Source organism: Tachyglossus aculeatus, chromosome 19 (assembly GCF_015852505.1).
Source record: "Tachyglossus aculeatus isolate mTacAcu1 chromosome 19, mTacAcu1.pri, whole genome shotgun sequence".
In the NCBI taxonomy this organism is placed as follows: domain Eukaryota; kingdom Metazoa; phylum Chordata; class Mammalia; order Monotremata; family Tachyglossidae; genus Tachyglossus; species Tachyglossus aculeatus.
In genome coordinates this window covers 29474128-29496387 of record NC_052084.1, presented here as the reverse complement: position 1 = coordinate 29496387, position 22260 = coordinate 29474128, and the positions used below count along the sequence as shown (strand labels likewise).

At 40.9% G+C, this 22260-nt stretch overlaps 1 long non-coding RNA gene across 1 annotated transcript; it reads right to left on the bottom strand.

The window, feature by feature from the left end:
• Positions 1-1470: 1470 nt before the first annotated feature.
• On the bottom strand, positions 1471-20632 carry LOC119940946. Its single transcript, XR_005455070.1, has 5 exons — positions 20585-20632; positions 18299-18408; positions 14393-14570; positions 3204-3286; positions 1471-2298 (listed from the first exon to the last, which is right to left on the bottom strand). It is a non-coding gene; the product is annotated as an uncharacterized LOC119940946 (long non-coding RNA).
• Between the last annotated feature and the right edge of the window lie 1628 nt (positions 20633-22260).

Sequence of the window (22260 nt, the reverse complement as noted above, 5' to 3'; positions counted from 1 at the left end):
AGGAACCAGGGCCTCTGAGAAGCAGTGTGGCCTAATGGGAAGAGCACGGGCCTGGGAATTAGCCCTCAACTCTCTGGTCAGTAAGTGTTTAAGTACATACAACCACCTTAGTGCTTCTGTACATAGTAATCACTCAATTAAGGGTATTTATTGAACATTTGCTCCATGCAGAGCAGTGTACTAAGTGCTTGGGAGAGTAAAATGCAACTGAGTTGGTAAACAAGGGCAGGGAACATTCCCTGCATATTCCCGGCATATGCTTATTATGAGTGATATTCACATTTTCAATCATTCATATTTATTGAGCACTTATTATGTGCAGAACACTGTACTAAGCAGTTTGGAGAGTACAATACAGTAGCATTAGCAGCCATGTTCCCCGTCCATAATGAGTTTATAATCTAGAGGGAGAGACAAGCATTAATACAAATAAGCAATTTTTAATATATAATTGAAAGATATGTACATAAGTGCAGCGGGGTTGGGGGTGGGGAAAATATCAAGTGTTTTTAAGGAGATCTGACTTAATCCACAACATCTCTTCACTCAATTTTCAGCTCTTTGAAGAGGGAGGTAAAATGAGGAAGGAGATGGATGAGAGAAAGGAGGTGAGAGGGAAGAAAGCTAATTGAGAAATATTCTCCACCCATACATCTCCATGATTAACCTTTGGCTGCAATTGGGAAGCCAGTGGAGAAGGCAGAATGGATGCATTAATTTTTCTAACACAGCACAGCACAGAATAATAATTATAATTATGGCATTTCCTGAGTGATTACTATGTGCTGAGCACTGTTCTAAACCCTGGGGTGGATATAGGGTAATCACATTGTCCCACATGGGGCTCACAGTTTTAATCCCCATTTTACAGATGAGGTAACTGAGGCACAGAGAAGTTAAGCTGCTTCCCCAAGCTCACACAGCAGACAAGTGGCAGAGTGCGGATTAGAACTCATGTCCTCTGACTCTCAATCATGTACTCTTTCCAGAATGTGCCTCATGCAATGAAGCCCCTGCCTCCATCATGTCTGCCCACCCTTTGGTCCTTACCCTGGGAGGTCTATTATGTGTTTTCTTCCCCTTAGCCAAAAAGCATACTGATTTCCCTCCAGAGTTTTGGAAACAACCAAGATATTCCCACACTGTATTGCAAAGACCTCGCGATTCATATTTTCTGGAACAGGGAAAATCCTTAGTTGATACTGTAATCAGTAGAGGATTTATTTTCCATCTTCTCATGAAAACTGCTTCTTCTGACTTCCAGTCGAGACTTACTGCTTTAATCACAATGTTTCCTGAATGTGTAGAAATTTGATCATGCAGAATCCAGGCATAGGAAATACCTTTACCAATCCAACAATGAAATCCTCCTCAGAAGGTCACTGCAGAGTATGCTATAGGATTTAATTAAGTCTCTCAAAATAATGAAGCAGTTCATTTATTATTCATTTCAAAGGAAAAAAACCTACATTGCTTCTCAAATGTTTATCAAAGTCCATTAAACATAGTAATGGGGAAAAGATAATGTGTTTATAATAGCCTGCCCATATTTAACCCTCTTACTTATGAATATCCACAAAAGGGATGACAAGTTCAATTGTCTGGTTTTCCCAAGTATGAGTTGGTCACCAGAATCAGGGTTTAGTCTGGTAGCAATTAATCTAAAAGTCAGAATTTCCTTCTCAGCAGCTGGCTGAGGGACTTAGGTTCTGCCAGAGACACTGTAGAAAATCAGAATCTATTCTTGATCTAAGCAAAAATCTCGGGACTTTGGTGACAAAATGTGGACTCTCTCCAATCTGAACATAATTAGGAGCAGGATTTAGGTTGTGACATGCAAACAGACTTCTTGTTTCAATTTAAGATGATGGCTTGGATGCTTTAAGCATCATCATCATCATCTGGTCTATAAACCTTGGAGGCTCCCTTTTCCGCTTTCCCCTGAGTGAAAATGGAAATTCATAGGGAATTTGAGTCTGTGGAATACTGTTTGTTTGAGGCACAGTACCAAGCCATTGATGTTTCCAAGTACGCTTGGAGAATTTCTTGCAGTTACAAAGCACTGGATGGTTTAAGCACCACCTGCACTTATGGTCCACAGTATTGTTCTCTAACATTTGCTTCAAGTCTTCGCCGACCAATCAGTTGTGTGAAAAGTTGGAAAAAGAAACTACCCAGGCTGACTATATTCCTGGGAAAACTCTTCAGTCACGGAATGTTAGAAAGCTCTGCAAATTGACCAGTGAGACTTGGTGCCTGAGAGCAGTTCAAGTGCTCATCCTGGAGGTCAGATGAAATCTGAAAGAGAAAACCTAAGTTCGAGATGGGTTTGGAATATTTATGCTTAATAACAAATAATTAAAGGGGGCCATGGATGAGCATCAGCCAGGAGACCTTAGCCGATGACTAACCGATGAGAAGCATGATCAAACTGCTAAGTATTTAAGAGCAGAGATCAAAACCAGAGAGGGAAATGAACTAAGAAAGATAGAATTACAGCTGTAAATTAGGAACTTGACCTTTTGATGGGATGGGAGATTGGTTTTAAAGTAATTACTCAGCACTTCATATTTAGCAAGCCCTTTAAAATTTCTATAGTTTGATAATACTGGTACAAGTGACCTTTCACCATAGGGGAGATGAAGTCTGAATCTACAAAGGTGAAAAAACTGGAGCATTTGAGGTAATTATCTGGGCAATAGTGGTCTCTTTGGACTAATTGAAGGACAAGTGCTGTGCATGACCTAAGTTTTTCAGATTGCTGGCAAGGAGTAGATCCCGACTCTGTGAATTGCCAGCTGTGTGACTTTGGGCAAGTCACTTAACTTCTCTGGGCCTCAGTTACCTCATCTGTAAAATGGGGATTAAGACTGTGAGCCCCACGGGGGACAACTTGATCACCTTGTAACCTCCCCAGTGCTTAGAACAGTGCTTTGCACATAGTAAGCGCTTAATAAATGCTATCATTATTATTATTCACCAGACAGTCCTTCCAAATTCTGTTGTTCCCTGCCTGTGGAGACACATTTCAGTAAAAGAGCTGTTCTAGAGGTGAAAGAAAGTCAAGGGAAATCTAAAACTTAACTGAAATTTTCACTGGCATGTCCTGCTTTTGCCATGGTGCCCCAGGAACTGTGGTCACAACATGCACAGAGTGGGGGCACTTTTACCAGCTGGTAAAAGTACCCTAATTATTTTCTCACCTCACCCCTGCTGGGCTGACAGATCTATCCCAGTACTAGTAATAATTTAAGGACTCACTGTGCCCAGAGCACTTTACGAAGCCCTGAAAGAGAAAACACAGGAATTATATACATTCCCTAGCCATAAAGGGGCTCACAATCTAAGTGAGGGAGAGGGAACTGGATACCGAAATGCTAAAATAGTGAAACGACATAAAAGACTAGGAGACATACACAAAGTAAAAACAACCCAGGAGAGCTGGATTTTAAACCATGCTGTGTGATCTTGACTTATCCTCTCTGTACTTCAGTTTCTCCCCTTGTAAAATAGGGGTAAAATACCTGTTTTCCCTTTCTCTTAGACTGTGAGCCCCATAGGGCACAGGTACTATGTCTGATTGTATTGTATCTACCCCAGCACTTGGTGTATATAGTAAATGTTTAACTAACAATACCACAATTATTATTATTTATTTTATTTGACACCATCCCTGACCAATCAGGACTTATGTACCAGCTCCTTTTCTCTATCTCCCAGCATCTCTTCTTTGCTTATGAGATGAGCATTCTCTAGGCAAACCTTGCTAAAACATTTCCATTTCTCCTTTAATTGAAATCAATACCCCCTTCCACCCCCACGGCATTTTGTATGTATCCACAATTTATTCATTTATATCCGGCTCCCCCCTCTAGACTGTAAGCTCGTTGTGGGCAGGGACGTGTCTGTTATATCGTATTCTCCCAAGTACTCAGTACAGTGATCTGCATACAGAAAGTGCTCAAACAATATGACTGGTTGATTGAGAACACTAAGGTCTTGAAATGGAGGCGGATCTGTTCAAATTCTCCTTGTTCCTTTTTCAAATTGATTCACAGTGTGTATGGTGTTCACGTACTGCATTCAGCACAACCCAGTTCCAAATGAGGACAATTAACTACTCTGCCCTCATCTCCTAAGAGAACTTCATGATTTCTTCTTAACTGGAAGCCCTCTCAATTATGTAGTCTTCCTAGTGGCATTCCTTCCAGTGCTATTTGGAAGGCGTGATCTCAAGATACTTAAAATAAGAAAGAAAATTAGCATTTTCTGTGCTGTGGATTGGGCAATGAGAAGTTTTGCCCTTGTGGATGTTCTCTGATTAGACAACTTGGTTCCATTTTCTCTGTCATAGAATTTTAGAATGGGAATTCAGAAATCAGCTAAAAAACAAAAATAAATGGGGAAGAAAAGAGTGGGCTTTGGGATATAGAAATACAGTACAGCTTTTGAAGTGGAAGAGAGAATTTTCTCCTGAATTAGGCAGTTCTCATAGTGAAATCAAATTCCTCTAAATAGTTCCAGGATGGTAAATGAGAAAAGGAGATTCTGGAGGCCGTCTCTATGTGAAGGAAATGGAGATAATATGTCCAGTTAGAAACAGACAATGATTACAAACAAAAAAGCTTTCAACTAAAACGGGTTGGAGTCAAACATGGAAAGCATGTGGAAAAAGCATCTAATTCCACAGGAAAAGGTGGGAAAATTGGATTTTCTGCTAAGCAGATCAGAACTCTCCTGCTATTCCCCTCTCCTCACCCTATTCTCCTCCTCTTCCTTATCACTTGTGCACTTGTGTAAATACTCCCTAGCACTTTGATATTCACTCCACCCCCAACCGTAGAGCATGACTGCACATTTTCAGTCAACCAGTCCTATTTACTGAGTGCTTACTATGTGCAGAGCTCCATACTAAGCACTTGGGAGAGCACAACAGAATTAGCAGGTACATTTCCTGCCAATAAGAAGCTTAGTCCCCCTATCTATCATTGAATTTATTGTCTGCTTTCCTCCGTAGATTGTAACCTCCTTGTGGGCAAGGATTTTGCCTACCAAATCTATTGCATTGTACTCTCCCAAGTGCTTAGTCTAGTGCACTGCACACAGTACACACTTAATAAAACCATTGATTTATTGACTGACTGACATGCCTGGACACATTTCCTTCTGTTCTGACAACTCTGTTTAGAGTAGATTCAGATAGAGAGTTTCCAGATAGATTCTGGAGTTTTGATAATCCATTGAGCGATTATTTGTATTGGACAACCAGACTTCTGAAAATCTGTTTAGAAATATTCCATTTCCACCCTTGAAGATGCCCCAGGAGCAGTGTCCATTAGCATTCTTAAGGCCACTGTAATTTTTGACGTGCTACTAACACCTCTTAAATCTACAGCATGACTCAGAAGGATGATGGCAATCTTGCTTAAAATCTGCCAGTCTGTATAGAGATTGTTGGTTCCAGAGTTCTTTAGATTTTCATCATTCCCCCAACCCCACTGCACTTAAACATGTATGTTTACACAAATCCTTTTTTTATCTGTAATTTCTCAGTGCATCAATCGTATTTTTTGAGCGCTTACTGTGTGCAGAGCACTGTACTAAGCACTTGGGAGAGTACAATGTAACAGAGTTGGTAGTTTCCCTGCTCATAGAGAGTTTACAGTCTAGGGATGAGTTTATAGTCTAGAGACAACCTTAATATCTGTCTCCCCCACCCACCCTAGACTCTAAGCTCCCTGAGGGAGGGGATTGTGTTTTCCAACTCTACGCTCACAAGTGCTTAGTTAAGTGTTCTGCACACAGTAAGTGCTTAATCAATATCACTGTTTGAATCAGGAATAGGGGAGACATTTTTCTCGATTTGGTTTGAAGGCTAAGGCTTGAGTGGTTTTGGGTTCTAAGGTTGATTTGTTGAACCACATTCCATGTTGTCTTGCAATTAGACATTTCAAATAAAACCCACATTTTTGGTTAGAGCCTCTAGGGTTTTCTTGTACTCAAAAGAAACAAATTATTAACTAATTGGTAACAAAACACATTGTTTCCTGTTGAAAAATGTGTGGGTGATCTATGCATCCATTAGAGAGCTGTTCAATATTAGGAATTTTGTGGTTTATGTTGGGAATGAGCTTCTTTTCTTTTTTTTCTTTTTTATGGTTTTGTTAAACACTTACTATGTGGCTGGTACTGTACAAAGCATTGGGGTGGTTACAAGCTAATTAGGTTGGATATAGTCTATGTCCCATGTGGGACTCACGGTCTTAATCCCCATTTTACAGATGAGATAAAGCATAGAGGAGTTGTGACTTGCCCGAGGTCACACAGCAGACATGTGGTGGATCCAGGATTAGAACTCAGGTCCTCTAACTCCCAGACTCATGCTCTTTCCACTAGGCCATGCTGTTTCTTTGCCTTGGAATCTCCCACAGAAAGCAAACTTCAGATTTGAACTTCCTTTTAAATCCTATCTGTAGCATCTACAATATATAATGCTTTTTGAAAACAGAAAATTGAATTCTCAACTAACTGTAGTGTTTAAGATTAACTAGTTCACCCACATTTTGAATTACTGATCAGTGCGTTGTAGGAGATGGTACAATTTGACACTTCCAATTAAATTTCTATTGTGCACATTTCGACAGATTTAAACAACCCATTTCCAGAGGATTCATTGGGTTTTTGTGGTTAGCGGGAAGCTTTGTTAGGGAGTTAACTGGGAAAGTAACTTGGTGTTTCTTCTAAACAAGGATGGTCCTCATGAATCCAACACCTTAGAGGCAGGTTTACTAATGTTTCACCTTGCAGAGAATCTTATAACGACTGATGTGGAAAGGTGGGTAGAGTGAGAAAATAAGATCATCTACTTTCCATTTCAGTTGTTCAGTGAACTGATTCTTTTTTCCCAAGTGCAGATTGAGTCCACAGCAGTTCATCGTACAGCCATGTTTGTGTATGTTCAGAAATAGTTTTCTTTCATTTCCATACAATTTATGTTCCAACACATGTTAAACTAATTGAAATCCCCATGATGGGTGTCAAAACCTTTCACAAAGCTTCCTTTGGTACATAAACACTTTCTGCTCTACCTCCTAATCCTGCCCTAGAGATCTATAACTGCTTCCTGTGATTGTTGATTTTTCACTATTTCCATTTATCACTCCATTCCAAACTCTGACAGCAGTGGTAAGCAGGCTCTCTTTCCCTTTGAGTCCAGGTCTTTCATCGCAGCCCATCACCACAATTCCCTTGCTTCCTTATGGATTTGAATTCTCTGTAAACACAGCCTGCCTTGGGCCTGTGGTATTCAGTGAATCAAATTTTGGAGATTACTAAGTAGGCCTGATTCTACTGGTAGCTAAGGGTTTCAATAATAATAATTGTGGGATTATTTTTTTTAGTCCTTACTATGTGCCAGGCACTGTACTAAGCATTGGGGTAAATACAAGCTAATTGGTTTGACACAGACCCTGTCTCACCATCTTAAATCCCCTTTTGCAGATGAGGTAACTGAAGCACAGAGAAGTTAAGTGACTTGTTCAAGGCAGCTCAGTTACTTCATCTGTAAAATAGGGATTAAGACTGTGAGCCCCATGTGGGACAGGGACTACGTCCAACTGATGAGTTTGTATCTATCCCAGTGCTTACTTAGAACAGTACTTGACACATAGGAAACACTTAACAAATCAATCATTTATTGTGCGCTTACTGTATGAGCTTAGGAGAGTATAGCACAATAGAACAGGCATATTCGCTGCCTACAATGAGTTTTTACTATTCTTTTTATTAATAATACAATCTGAACAGACATGGTCTCTGTGCCACATGGGACTTAAAGTCTAAGCATGAGTGAGAGCAGGTACCTTATCTCCATTTAACAGATGAAGAAACTGAGGTACAGAGAAATTAAGCGTCTGGCCCAACATACTTCAGCTGGGAAATGGCAGAGCCTGGACTAAAACCCAGGTCTCCTGCTGTCCAGTCTTGTGCTCTTTTCAGTAGACCACACTACTCCCCCACTGCCCTCTAGACTATAAGCTCGTTGTGGGCAGGGACGATGCTTACCTCCTCTGTTCTAGCATACTCTCTGAAGCACTTAGTGCAGTGCTCTGCCCACAGTTATACACTCAATAAATAGGATTGATTGATGTAATCCCAACAAATTCCTTTGCACTTGGATAGCAGTGGATATCTGTTTATTTATTCCACTTATGAATTTTCTATTCATTTTAAAAATTATCTTTGCCTTTTTCAGTTGAGCCAGCTTTCCCTCTGATTCCCACTTACTTGTATTCAATTTCCATCTGATTCCGTTGAGTCTAAGTTCCTTGAAGGCAGGGCCCATGCAATGTACTTTACTGTATACTCTCCAAGCACCTAGTAGAGCGCTCTGCACATCATATGCCTACAATAGAGTGCTTTGCACACAGCACTGAATAGATGATGATTTTGTGGAAATCATCTGAATTCTGGGTTCTCATGGAAGTCAGGAAGGAGCAAAGCAGGAGAATAATAATAATGCTGGTATTTTAAAAGCGCTTACCATGTGCCAAGCACTGTTCCAAGCGCTGGGGGAAATACAAGGTAATCAAGTTGTCCCACGTGGGGCTCAGTCTTAATCCCCATTCTACAGATGAGCTAAGACACAGAGAAGCTAAGTGACTTGCCCAAACTCACACAGCCGACAAGTGACGGAGTCAGGAATAGAACCCATAACCTCTGACTCTCAAGCCTGTGGTCTTTCCAGTGAGACACGCTGCTTCCCTTTGGGACTCATACCTTTAAATCCTAGGATCCTTAGGAGTAGGGAAGTCACCAGAGGTCAAGGCCCTGATGGGCCCCTCTTCTCTCCCTGGAGTGAGACTCTAACTGTGTACTGAGCATTGGACATTTCCACTACAGCATCATACACTGAGCAATGTTACCACTTGGTGAGAGGTATGGTCATTCCAGCCTATGGCTTGGTCACCTACAGAAGCACCAGACTGTCTAGAGGAAGTTCAGTGGCTGCTGGACATTCATCCTTATAGTTAGGGATGGACAGTCAAATGGTACTAACCTTTTCCTCACCATCCCTATCTTTCCCTCTACTGAGGGTCACTCATCAATGTTCATCTTCATTCATTCCATTCATTCAATTGTATTTATTGAGCATTTACTATGTGCACAACATTGTACCAAGGGCTTGGGAGTGCACAATACAAAAATAAACAGATACATTTCCCTGTCCACAATGAAAGCTAAAAGTCAAAGTCCTATTGAACCTGCCTGCTCAACTTCTTCTGGGCACATGCAGTTGGTGTGAGTCTTTTAATGAATTGCAGATTTCATGAAGCCTGCAAAATGTCCTGGCTTTCATCTGGTTTTTCAGGCTCTCGCTATTATGTTTTCATGAACTCCTCCAGTGCTTCAGACCTAATTTCCTTAAGGTGTGAATGGAGATTGAGAAGGGTAGAGAGCAACACATTCAACTGAGGTGTTTCTTTCACAAAATTCTCATTCAAAAAAAGGCAAAAACAAAACATAAATCAAGCCTAGATGAGGTATAATGTCACTTTCTGCAAAGTAGAAAACAATTTCCATTCTTTTCAGTTCATGGCAATAGAACTGTATTGGCAAACCAAGATTTCATGTGTCTTTTGGTGACATCAGTGAAAAGACAAACTTAGATTGCTTTGGTTTTTACCCAAAAGTTTTTCCTCTTCTCTTTAGCCAGTCAGAAGCACATGTCCTGCACATGATCAGGTGAAACGTGATGGCCTAGATTGACTATTCTCCCATGAAGCACAGCTGTTTCATGGTTTCAAATTTCTATTTCTCTTAACTGGTACAAAATAAAATAACATACATAAATATAAATCCAGTAAATTAATAGTTGACCAAACAAAACCAGCTAAGAAGTCATAGTAAATAAAGATACCAAAACTGAACCACATATCTCTTAAGCACTGGCTATCCAAGTCACGATTCAGTTGGGATAGTGCAGCTGTGTATAACTGTACCAGGGAATTCTAGAAAATGAACCAATGTCCTACCTCAACAAAGCACTGACACTGAGCTAGGTGCTCCTATTTATTTTAAGGACTTGAATGTCTGTGTCTTTCTGAGTTTTCCAGTTAGATCATGCTTTAGAATGTGCTAAGACTGGGCCATGTTGAATTCTGTGAGTGTAGAAGTGGTGAACCACATTTTAAAGGATGTCAACTTTCTGCCTACCCATCTCTCTTTCCATCCTTGCTTGATGTTATAATCAATGAGAAGAAGGGAGAGGTATACAAATCAGGAATTGGTTTCCAGCATCCCAATCAACAGTATTTATTGAGTGCACACTATATGCAAAGCAGTATACTAAGCACTTGGGACAGTACAACAGAGTTATCACTGACCTCAAGGATCTTATGAAAATGTGCTTTAAAAATTAAAACATGTCACTGCTTTGGGCTGAAAGCCCTGGGTCTAAGTCCTCCATTTTGAGATCTCTTTCTAAGACTACTCAGTCCAACATTCTTTGGCAGTACTTCTAGAATTGTCATTTTAAGCATAATAGCCTTAAGAGAAATATTCTGTATTCTAATTCAACACTTTCTGCCTCCTCCCACGCCTGTGAAACTTCAACAGAAAAGGGTTAGATATAAAACAAAAGTCAGAGTGTTGCCATTATATATGTATATACATAGGTGTACACACACACACACACACATATATATACATATATACATATAGATATATACTCATATATAGACCTATTGCCATGGTACACACCTATTAGGAGAAACATAGCAGAGTCACGAAAGATATAGCATGGAACAATTTGAATATATTTGGAGATGAGAGATTAATAATGGATGAATATGGGGAAAGTAGGAGTATTAGAGGGAAGTATTAGGGATGGTAGAAAGTTCTAGTTGGGATAAATAGAGCTACCAGCAGAAAAGTCAGGGATGTGAAAGATTCTATCTATAACCCTGAGATCAGCAAAGGCAAACCATCAAGCTATATTCCTTCAAGTTTTCTTCTGGCCACTCTTGGGATAAGGATATTGCATTGTGTGGACTACTGCTCTGTTCCAGAATATACTTTTCTGCATTCTGAAAACCTACTCAGACTTATAACATGCCACAAGATTGTCTGAGGTTGGAAAATCAAGTTTTCCCACCAAATTAACTCTCTGGCCTATAAGGAAATGTCCTTGGCCTTTGCGGACACTAGGGTGGAAACATGAGGGAGCAAATTTATTGTCTTTTCTGCTTTGTTAAGCACAAAGAACAATATGGCAATATCTCCCATGTTTATGGCATGTTTCCAAAAGGCACTAGACCATCATTTAGCATGGTTAAAAGCAGATGTTAAGTTCTGAAACAAGGTTCTGCTCTCTGTGGGATTAAGCTCTACCCTGATAGGGAAGGGATCCCAATCTGCTAATCACTTTAAAGAATTTAGCCATCCACCTGAGAGACCACGAGGGAGCGATCTCGAAGGTTTCTGAGACCCTAAGCAGTTCCCAAGGAAATTATTTTAGAACAAAGGATTTGGGCTGTGGAAAAAATGCCTGCATCTTAAGGCCAACACATACTTCCCTGACTTGGGTCCTTAGAGACTTTCAAGATTCCAGGAGGATTAACTGCAGGCTTGATAATTCTGTATCAAGTTCAAGTATTTGAATACACAATGGTTGCCCTAAGATTAGGCATGGTATATTTAAGAAGGTAATATAGTTCAGTAGAGAAATAACTTTTCATTAGATGAAAAGTACTGCAGAATGGAAGAGCCATGGCGTTTTGGAGGTAGACAAACCTATATTACCATAATGAGAAAAAGACTTTGAACGTCAGAAGAGAACAAATTCTATAAGTCTGGCCAGAAAATGTTATTGATGATTCATTTGGGTCTATTATCACAACACCACCCATTAGACTAAGCAAAGATCCAGGTTACTCCATTACGTAAATATCCAATTTTTTGTTTCTGGCAAGGAAAGAAGGGGAAAAGAAGGCGATTCTTCAGACAGGTGCCAAATTATCTCTCAGTATTTTGGAAAGGTGATTCATCTTCTTTTGAATGTTTTCTTTGGGCATGTCATTCGTTTTGGAAAGTATCCTTGATGACATGAAACATTAACCTAGCAAAGCCAGTTTTGAAGAAGAATGCTAAAGGTATGAGAAAGGTCTGGTTACCAGTTTTGAGGTTGGAAGGTAAGGATTAAGTGGTTCGGAGCTCCAAGATTCAGATAAAGCTACTTAAACTTGGACATTTAAAACACTAAGCGACTGTGAACTGTAAGGAGGAGTCCCTGGCAGATATTTTTCAATCAATCAGTGCTATTTATTGAGTGCTTACTCTGTGCTGAACACTACTAAGCACTAGGGAGAGTACAATACAACAGAGTTGGTAGACAAATTCCTTGCCCTTAAGGAGCTTACTGTCTAGTGAGGAAGACAGACATTACAATGCATTTTTCACCCCAGTTTTTACCTAAAGTTGAAAAATCACTCTTATAGTTGGCAATCAATCAATCATTAGTATTTATTGAGTGCTTACACTGGGCAGAGCACTCTACTAAATGTTTGGGAAAATACAATAGACTGTGAAGACATGATCTTCACCCACTGTCTTGACTTTCTCTCCTCCAATTCTCTCCTTAGCCCCTCCAGTCTGGGTTTTGCCCCTTTCACTTCATGGAACTGCCCTCTCAAAGGTCATCAATGATCTCTTTCTTGCCCAATTCACTGGTCTGTAACTCCATCTTAACCCTCTTTGATCTCTCTACTGCTTTTGACAAGGTTAACCACCATTTTCTCCTGGAAACATTATTCAACCTTGGCTTCACAAACACTGTCCTTTCCTGGTTCTCCTCCTGTCTGGCACTCATTCTCAGTCTCTTTTATGGGCTCCTCCTCTGCCTCCCACCTTCTGTTGCAGCTCCTCAAGGCTCAGTTCTGTGTTCTCCTCTATTCCCTTTCTACACCCATTTCCTTAGAGAATTTATTCACTCCCATGACTTCAACTGCCATCTCTACGTTGATGATTCCCACATCTACATCTCCAGCCCTGATCTCTCTCCTTCTCTGCAGTCTCCCATTTCCTCCTGCCTTCAGGACATCTGTACTTGAATGTTCCACTAAAACCTCAAACTTAAAATGTCCAGAAAAGAATTTATATTCCCACCCAAACCCTGTCCTCCCCGTGATTTTCCCAGACAGCACCAACTTCCTCTCCCACAAGACTGTAACCTTGCTGCTATCCTCAACTCACCTCTCATTCAATCCACATAGTCAATCTGTCCCAGATCCTGTCAATTCAACTTTCATAACATCGCTAAAATCCATCATTTTCTCTCCAACCAAACTGCTTCCACATTAGTACTGTCCCACTTTAATTAATGCATCAGCCTCCTTGCTGACCTCCCTGCCTCCTGTCTCTCCCCACTTCAGTCCATGCTTCACTCTGCTGCCCACATAATTTTTCTACAAAACCATTCAGCCCACATTTGCCTACTCCTCAAAGACCTTCAGTGGTTGCCTATCCCCCTCCACATCAAACAGAAATTCCTTATCATAGGTTTTGAAGCATTCACTACCTTGCCCCCTCTAACATTACCTCCCCGATTTCCTGCTAAGACTTAGCCTGCACACTTACCTCCTCTAATGCCAACCTACTCACCACACCTCAAAATTGTCTAGCTCACTGCCAACCCCTTGCCCAGGTCCTGCCTCTGGCCTTGGAACTCTCTCCCTCATCATCTCTGACAGACAGTAACTCTCCCCACCTTCATAGCCTTAATAAAAGCACGAGACCTTCTCCAACTAATCCCTTTCTTTCCTCTTCCCCCATTCTCTTCTGCATCACCCTTGCCCTAGGATTTGCACCCTTTATTCACCCCTTCCTCAGCCGCTCTGCACTTTTATATACATCCACTGTGACACTGCACGATCAGCTCCAAACCACTTCCCAGGATCCTCACAGGTGGAAATTGTATTTTCCTCAACAGCCCCAAACTGAGTTTCAAGCCAGGGTGTCGATAAGTTGCAACTATCAGACCTTGGAAGACAGAGGAGATACACAAAAGTGTTTTTCTGAGCCACTCTCAGTCACTGGGCGAGTAATCATAAAGGAAAGATGGCTAAATCTATTCAAAAGGGGTTCTAGACTTAGGCATCCAGAGAACATTTCTAAAGAGGGCAGAAGTCTCAAAAGTTGGGTGACTCCAAGTACAGAGATTTTTTGGAATGGAGAAAGATGTTTTATAAGGCCCATGTAGAGCAGATCAAAAGCACGTTTCCTATTACGAGATTCCACGAGGCTCTGCTCAGTGGTGATTATGTCACAGTTGGAATACAGAATCAAAGATTTCTGCCTTTTACTGTAGGATACTATTTGCTGAAGGATTACTTACCAAATATGGTCTTTGTTCTCTTGTTTTATGTATTGAGCATGGGAAACTGGTCATATTTTACAGAGGTTTTTAAGCATTCAGTCATGTCTTTCAAAGTCACATCTCTAAATTGGACACTTTCAGCCCAGATAAATGGAAGATATATAGCTTCATCTGTATAAGGCAGTTCACTGACGATCTATATATTTTCAAAAACACATGTGCAACATATTTAATGTTTTTGTTTTTTCAATGGGACCAGATGCTCCGCAAAGACATTCACGATTTTGCACATTTTGTATCACCACTCAAAAGGACTCTGGTAGGACCCATTAATATCCCACTTTCAGCAGGGATGTTTGTAGGAGGTACAGAGGAACCCAGCACCTGTGCTGATGGTGGTTTAGCAGGAAAAGGTGGAGTGGAAGAGAGGCTGTTTATTCATTTCCTTTTTCCTCTTCTTCCCTATCCCTTTTACCTCTGTCGAGGCGAAAATAACTATTTCATGGACTCTTGGAGTCTCCGGCATGACTTAATGATGGGGAAACAGGGCGGCCTATTGGAAAGAGCCCATGCCTGGAAGTTAGCGCTTACTACAGTGCTCTGCACACAGTAAGCGTTCAATGAGTATCATCGATTGTTGCTTGACAAGGCTCATCCGTGCTTCTCCACGGGAAGCTCCCTGACTAGAATTACCATGTGTCTGGATGATCCCATCCCCATGGTGATCCTACCTCTACCCCTCCATTATCAGTGCTTGGCACATAGTAAGCGCTTAACAAATACCATTATTATTATTATTTCCTAATTTGGCCACTTGGTTCTTAGAGATTTCCAAAAAGGTCAACTCAGCTTCTCTAAGGCAAACATATCATAGAAGGCAATAATTTGTGTTCGAAGATTCAATATCTTGAGGGCACCTCATAAAATATAGACTTTGAAAATCTCAAAGTACATCCTTGCACGATAGCTTCACTTAACAGACCAAGACTGCCTAAACTGGACTCCCTCCATCCTCAGCCCCACAGCACTTACGTACATATCTGTCTACTATTTATATTTATGTTCTAGACCTCAAGATCGCTGTGGGCAGGGAACCTGTCTACCAATTCTTGTACTTTCCCAAGTGCTCTGTGCACAGTAAGTGCTCAATAAATACAATTGGTTGATTGACTGTTACAATTTAGTGACTGCTCTCTAATATTCAATGGTTGGTTCACTAGAAGGTCAGATGTTGGCACTGCTGGACAGCATTAATGAGAGGTTGTTAATCATTTATTGAGCGTTTACTTTTTTAAAACGGTATTTGTTAAATGCTTACTATGAGCCAGGCACTGTACTAAACACTGTGGAATATACATGATGATCAGGTTGGATGCAGTCTATGTCCAATGTGGGGCTTTCACTCAATTGTAAAATGGGGATTAAGACTGTGAGCCCCATGCAGGTCAGGGACTATGTTTCCTTGTCCCCAACATCCACAGAACTCAGTACAGTGCTTGGTACATAGTAGGCGCTTAACAGATGCCAGAATTATTATTAAGTGGCAGAGTCAGTATTATTACCCAGGTCCTCTGAATCCCAGGTCTGTGCTTTTTCCACTAGGCCATGCTGCTTTTACTGAGTGAAGAACCCTGCGCTAAGCTCTTGATAAAGAGTAGACACAACCCCTGTCCACAAAGACTTCCAGTTTAGAAGGGGTGACAACAGACATTAAGATGGCCTATTTTCCCAACTCCTAGCCTGGTCCCACCTATGCCAGAATAACCAGTTCGGCTCAAGGTTAACCCTCGGGCCTGATCACCTCTCTTTCCCTGTTGTCGAGTTCAGCCAGAAAGCTGTGTCTGAGTCTAAACAGATGTTTCTGCTGTTTAGGCCCATGAAGTTTATGGAGTGCATGTTTATCTTTCAAAAGAGAATGTGAAGAGTTCATTCAGTCTCCGGATCTAATCTTCCCTGAAATGGGGCTGTTCAGTTAGATTGGAACATAAACTGGAGGCGCATGTGAAGTCATTTTATGGCTTTCAGAAGAGATAGTTTGTCCAGGACATGTAAAAAGAACTTTGAGTTAAACTGGCTTTTTTTAAACGTCTAGACTTGGTCAATGCTGTGGTATAGAAATGAGTTTAATGTGGGACCTTTTGTAATTGGTAATTAATAAAATGGCTTCTAATCTCGGCTCTGCCACTTGTCTGCTGTGTGACCTTGGGCAAGTCACTTAACTTCTGTGTGCTTCTACACAGAAAAATGGGGACTAAGCACTTAGTGCTCTGCCACATTAAGAGCTGAATAAATACAAATGAATGAATGACTAAGACTGTAAGCCCCACGTGAGACGTCGACTGTGTTCAACCTGATTATCTTCTTTCTACCTCAGCACTTCATACAGTGCCTGGCATGTAGTAAATGCTTAATAAATATTATTTAAAAACAAAATACGCTTATGGTTTGCATATCAATATTTTTCAAAAATGAATTCTTAGAATGAAGGTGGAAAGTGAATCATTTATTATTTATTTGTTGATTTATTTATGTATATTATTGTCTGTCTCCCTCTAGATTGTGAGCTTGCTGAAGGCAGGGAACGTGTCTGTTCATTGTTGAATTTTACTCTTCCAAGGGTTTATTAGTTCAGTGCTTTGCACTAACGATTGAACAAATGCATGGTCATATAATATAAAAGACATTTCTCTGCATGTTTTTTATGTTTAAAATGGAGATGCAGACTGACCTCCTGGGAAGAGCACAGGGCTGGAAGTTAAGAGATCTGGGTTCTAATTCCAGCTATGCCTCTTGCTTGCTCTGTGATCTTGGGAAAGACATTTAATTGTTCCATGCCTCAATTTCCTCAATTGTAAAGTGGAGAGGAAATGTCTGTTCTCCCTCTGTCTTAGACGGAGAGCCTCTTTTGGGAAAGGGACTGTTTTACATCTGATTGGCTTCACTACAGCACTTAACAAGTATCATCATTGTTATTGCTATTAAAAGTCCTTCCCCCTTCCCCAGAAAACTTTCAGGTGGATGCATTCAGAGGCATTTGCTGAATCCTGGATGAGACATCAGGATAGCATGTCCTGATAGAGAAGCAGCATGGCTCAGTGGAAAGAGCACAGGCTTGGGAGTCAGAGGTCATGGGTTCACATCCCTGCTCTGCCACTTGTCAGCTGTGTGACCTTAGGCAAGCCACTTAACTGCTCTGTGCCTCAGTTGCCTCATCTGTAAAATGGGGATTAAGACTGTGAGCCCCACGTGGGACAACCTGATCACCTTGTATCCCCCCAGCACTTAGAACAGTGCTTTGCACATAGTAAGTACTTAACAAATGCTATTATTATTATTATTATTATGTGTTTCTGGGAATGTCCAGAGAAGCAATTTGGCCCACTGGAAAGAGGCTGAGCCTGGGAGTCAGAGGACCCAGGCTTCAGTCATGGCTCTGTGTCCCTGCTGTGTGACCTTGGGCAAGTCATTTAACTTCTCTGTGCTCTCAGTTCCCTCACCTGTAAAATGGGGATTCAATACCTATGGGGACAGAGATTGTGTCTGACCTGGTTAACTTGTATCTACCCCAGTTCTTAGAATAGTGCTTGACACACAGTAAGTACTTAGAAAATATCATCATCATCATCATAAGAGTAATAATAATTATTATGGTGATTAAGATGCTGACTTCTCATTGGCTCAGTGTCCTTCATGTGAGAGAGTGAACTGAGTTTAATAATGGTAAGTGAGAAAAATCTCCCTGTTCTGAATCAACATCAGCCCCAGAAAATGACAATGCCATTACCATCAATAATTCAGTGTAGCAAGAAGCAGAAAACCTTAGGACAAAACCCTTCTACAGGATGAATGTCTCTAGTGCTGAAAAAACATTTAAAAATGGTTCAAATGTCTTAGTTTTGATAATTGCAAAGGAAACACACTTACCTTAATCTTGTAGGAATGAGAGGGTAAGTGAGGTTATTTCATTATGCTAAAATGGTGCCTTCATTCTACTTAGGACATGTCCAAAGATTGAACCCAATTGGCAAAAGTAACTGAAAGGAAAATTCAAGAAGTGAGTTTGTGCAATTTTCCGAGTTTTTCAGCCAAATTTTAATTCCTCCTCCTACACTCTTCTTATCTCTCTGGTGGGTAGCATTTCCTTTTAAATCAATGGCAGATATACGTATCCCAGATTTATCTTCCCACACTACTGACATGCCAGTTTTCAGCCACTGTAGCATTCTAATTGCATTTCTCTGTTAACATAGTGGCTCTTTATTCATTTCTGTATATGCATAATATTTATATGCATGCTCACGCTTTTTAAAAAAGTCTTGAACATAACTCAGTTCATGTCTGTTTGACTTCCCCATTAGGTTGCCAGCTCCCTTTTACATCTGTGTTTTCTCCCATTGCCTAGTACAGTTTAAACGGTGTGAGCTCATGTATCAATCAAAATAGTTTCCCGAATACCTACTGTAATAATAATAATAATAATAATAATAATGATGATGATGGCATTTACTAAGTGCTTACTATGTGAAAAGCACTGTTCTAAGCACTGGGGAAGTTACAAGGTGATCAGGCTGTCCCACGGGAGGCTCACAGTCTTAATCCTTATTTTACAGATGAGGTAACTGAGGCACAAAGAAGTGAAGTGACTTTGCCCAAAGTCACACAGCTGACAGTTGGCAGAGCCGGGATTTGAACCCATGATCTCTGACTCCAAAGCTCATGCTCTTTCCACACTGAGCCATGCTGTTTCTGCTGTACACTACACTAAGCACTTGGGAGAGTACAGTACGCTAGAAGACACGATTCCCTTGAGGAGTTTATCATCTTGTAGTGAATACAGTCACAAAACAATTAAAGATATGTGGAAAAATAGACTGGAAATTTGGGGATGAGGGTGAGGGCTAAAGTACTACAGCATAAAAGTTTATTTATATACAAGTTTTACAGGGGGTTGTGGAAGATAGTGTTGATGATGATGATAATAATAATAATGATGGTATTTGTCAAGCACTTCCTAAGTACCAAGCACTGTTCTAAGCACTGGGGTAGATACAAGCTACTAATAATAATTCTGGTATTTGTTAAGCACTTATGATGTCAAATACCATACTAAGTGCTGGAGTAGATATAAGATAATCAAGTCCCACATGGGGCTTAAATTCTAGTAGAAGGGAGAACTGCTACTGAGTATCTGTTTTGCAGAGAAGTTAAGTGACTTTCTCAAGATCACACAGCAGGTAAGGGGCAGAGCCGGGATTAGAACTCAGGTCGTCTGACTCCCGGGCCTGTGCTCTTTCCACTAGGCCACACTGCTTAACTGATAATGAAGATGATTATACTGGGGAGGAATCTCAACATTTTTATCCTCAGTGGCTCAAAACACAACTCCTACACTAGTAAGGTAATAATGGTAAACTAGAAGGAATACCTATAACACTATCTACATTCCTCTTACTCCCCCTTAACTACGCATACACTGGTGACCCTAATCTAACAAAAATTGGAAATTATCTGGGATATTCTGGCTTTCTCCCAGAGGAACGAAAGTATGATACTAAGGCCACCTGCTGATGTAAGAAACTACAGAGTAAATGTTCAATATATACAATCGATGAAAACGGCTCACAATCTTAATATCCATCTTACAGTTGAGATAAGAGACAGAAAAGTTAAATGTCCTATCCAAGGTCACAGCAGACGAGTGATGGAGCTGGGATTAGAACTCAAGTCCTATTGTGTGCAGAACATTATACTAGACACTTGGGAAAGTACAAGACAGACCCTCAGTCCTGTGCACTGTTCTGTGAGTGGGTGTTTGTTTCCTTCTCCTTTTTGAATCTCATGATGATTGTGAGTGGGAAAGACGAGATGCTAATTTGGCTGCAGGCCTAAAACATTTCCAGAAGCCTCTAGGGCTCTTTCTACCCCTGAGGAAAGAAGAAACAAGCCATCCCAAACCGGCATTTCCCTGGGAGTAGGGTGGTAAGGTGCAAGCCATCTGTTTGGCATAGAAAGACATTTCAGGCTTTTCCATAAAGGGCTGTCCTCAGAGGGTGACCCGTGGAAGGCCTGTTAACCTCCTGCTCACAAGACCACAGTTAGCTGCATGCTGAGAGAAAGCCAAGTCTCCATGTCTGATTGACACATTCCATCCTTGTCTAAGCACCAACACTTAGAACAGTACTTTGCCCATAATAAGCACTTAATAAATACCATTATTATTATTATTCCATCTCAGTTTCTCTGGACTCTGGCTTCATGGTGATTGACCCATTCTCTGGTCTCTAGGGACCATTCTGTTTCCATAGAAATGCAGTCTTGCCATTCTACAACCCTTTACAAAGAGAGTTCCCAGCTGAGATGGGCACATTCATGGAGAAGGTGTTTTTTGCATGCCAATAATAGGCTGGCCCATGCATCCTGGTTTAATGGGACAGCATGGGATTTTTGTTAGCTGCCTGGAGTGATTTTGGCCAATTATAGAAAACAGTCCAGGTTAGGGACTGCTTTTGTTAAACCTGGCAGTTTGCCTTTCCTTGGCCTTCACTTTCAATGTTTGTTTCCATAACCATTCTGGAGCAAAATACCCATGCTCAGTTTCACTCCAACCGTGCTCTGGAGCTTGTATTAGGGAAATCTCAGAATGCTGGGACATTTTAAATCATACTCCTCTCCCCTCGTTTCCATTCCACTACCCCAACTCTACTGGTTAATAAAAGTGATGAGAAGCATGTAGAAGTTTGGACAGTATCCTCACGTTTCAATTTTTAACCAAAGTAACGTGGGCCAACCTCCCTAATAATAATTCCCCACCATCTCAGACACACCTTCTGCCAACTCAAGAATTATAAGCAGAATAATGGAACTAACAAAGATTCATCATCATCATCATCACCACTGATCGCATGCCTACTCTGTAGAGACCACCGAAATGGAAATCGGGACCACATCCCAGGAGTTAAAGAGGTTCAAGAAAAGATACCCCAAATCATCCGATGAATGAAGAACATTCTGTATGTGGACAGTAGTAAAAATAGTAGTACTAGTAATAGTAGATATTGTAATAGGAGAAGGAGGAGGAGGAGGAGAAGGAGGAGGACTGGTATAGCGGTAATAGTACTTTTAGTACTAGCAGTAGTATTAGTCTGCACAGAGAAGCAGCGTGGCTTAGTCACAAGAGCACGGGCTTGGGAGTTAGAGGCTGTGGGTTCTAATCCTGGCCCCACCACTTATCAGCAGTGTGGCTTTGGGCAAGTCACTTAACTTCTCTGTGCCTCAGTTACCTCATCTATAAAATGGGGATTAAGACTGTGAGCTCAATGTGGGACAACCTACCCCAGCACTAAGCACAGTGCTTGGAGCATAGTAATCACAAACATAATCATCAAAGTAAGCACTCACTAAATATCACTGATTGATTAATAGTAGTAGTCCTTTTAGTAGTAAAGTGCTTAGTACAGTGCTCTGCACACAGTAAGCGCTCATTAAATACGATTGATGATAGTAATAGTAATAGAACTAATAGCAGCAACAGCATTTACTGAGCAACCAATTTGTGCAGTGGATTGTAGTAAGCTCTTGGGAAGTACTGAATAATTAAATGATGTGTTTCCTACCTGCAAGGAACTTACACTTTAATGGGGGAGACCCACTGTTGGGTAGGGACTGTCTCTATGTGTTACCACTTGTGCTTCCCAAGTGCTTAGTACAGTGCTCTGCACACAGTAAGTGCTCAATAAATGCGATCGATTGATTGATTGATTGAAAAGATTAGGACTCCAGTCTGGAAAAACAAAGCTGAGAGGGAGCACAATTAAAGGTTAAAATATCTTGAAGGGTATGAACAAATGGAAAGGACAGGGATTGTGGTTTCATCTTCTACTGTGCTC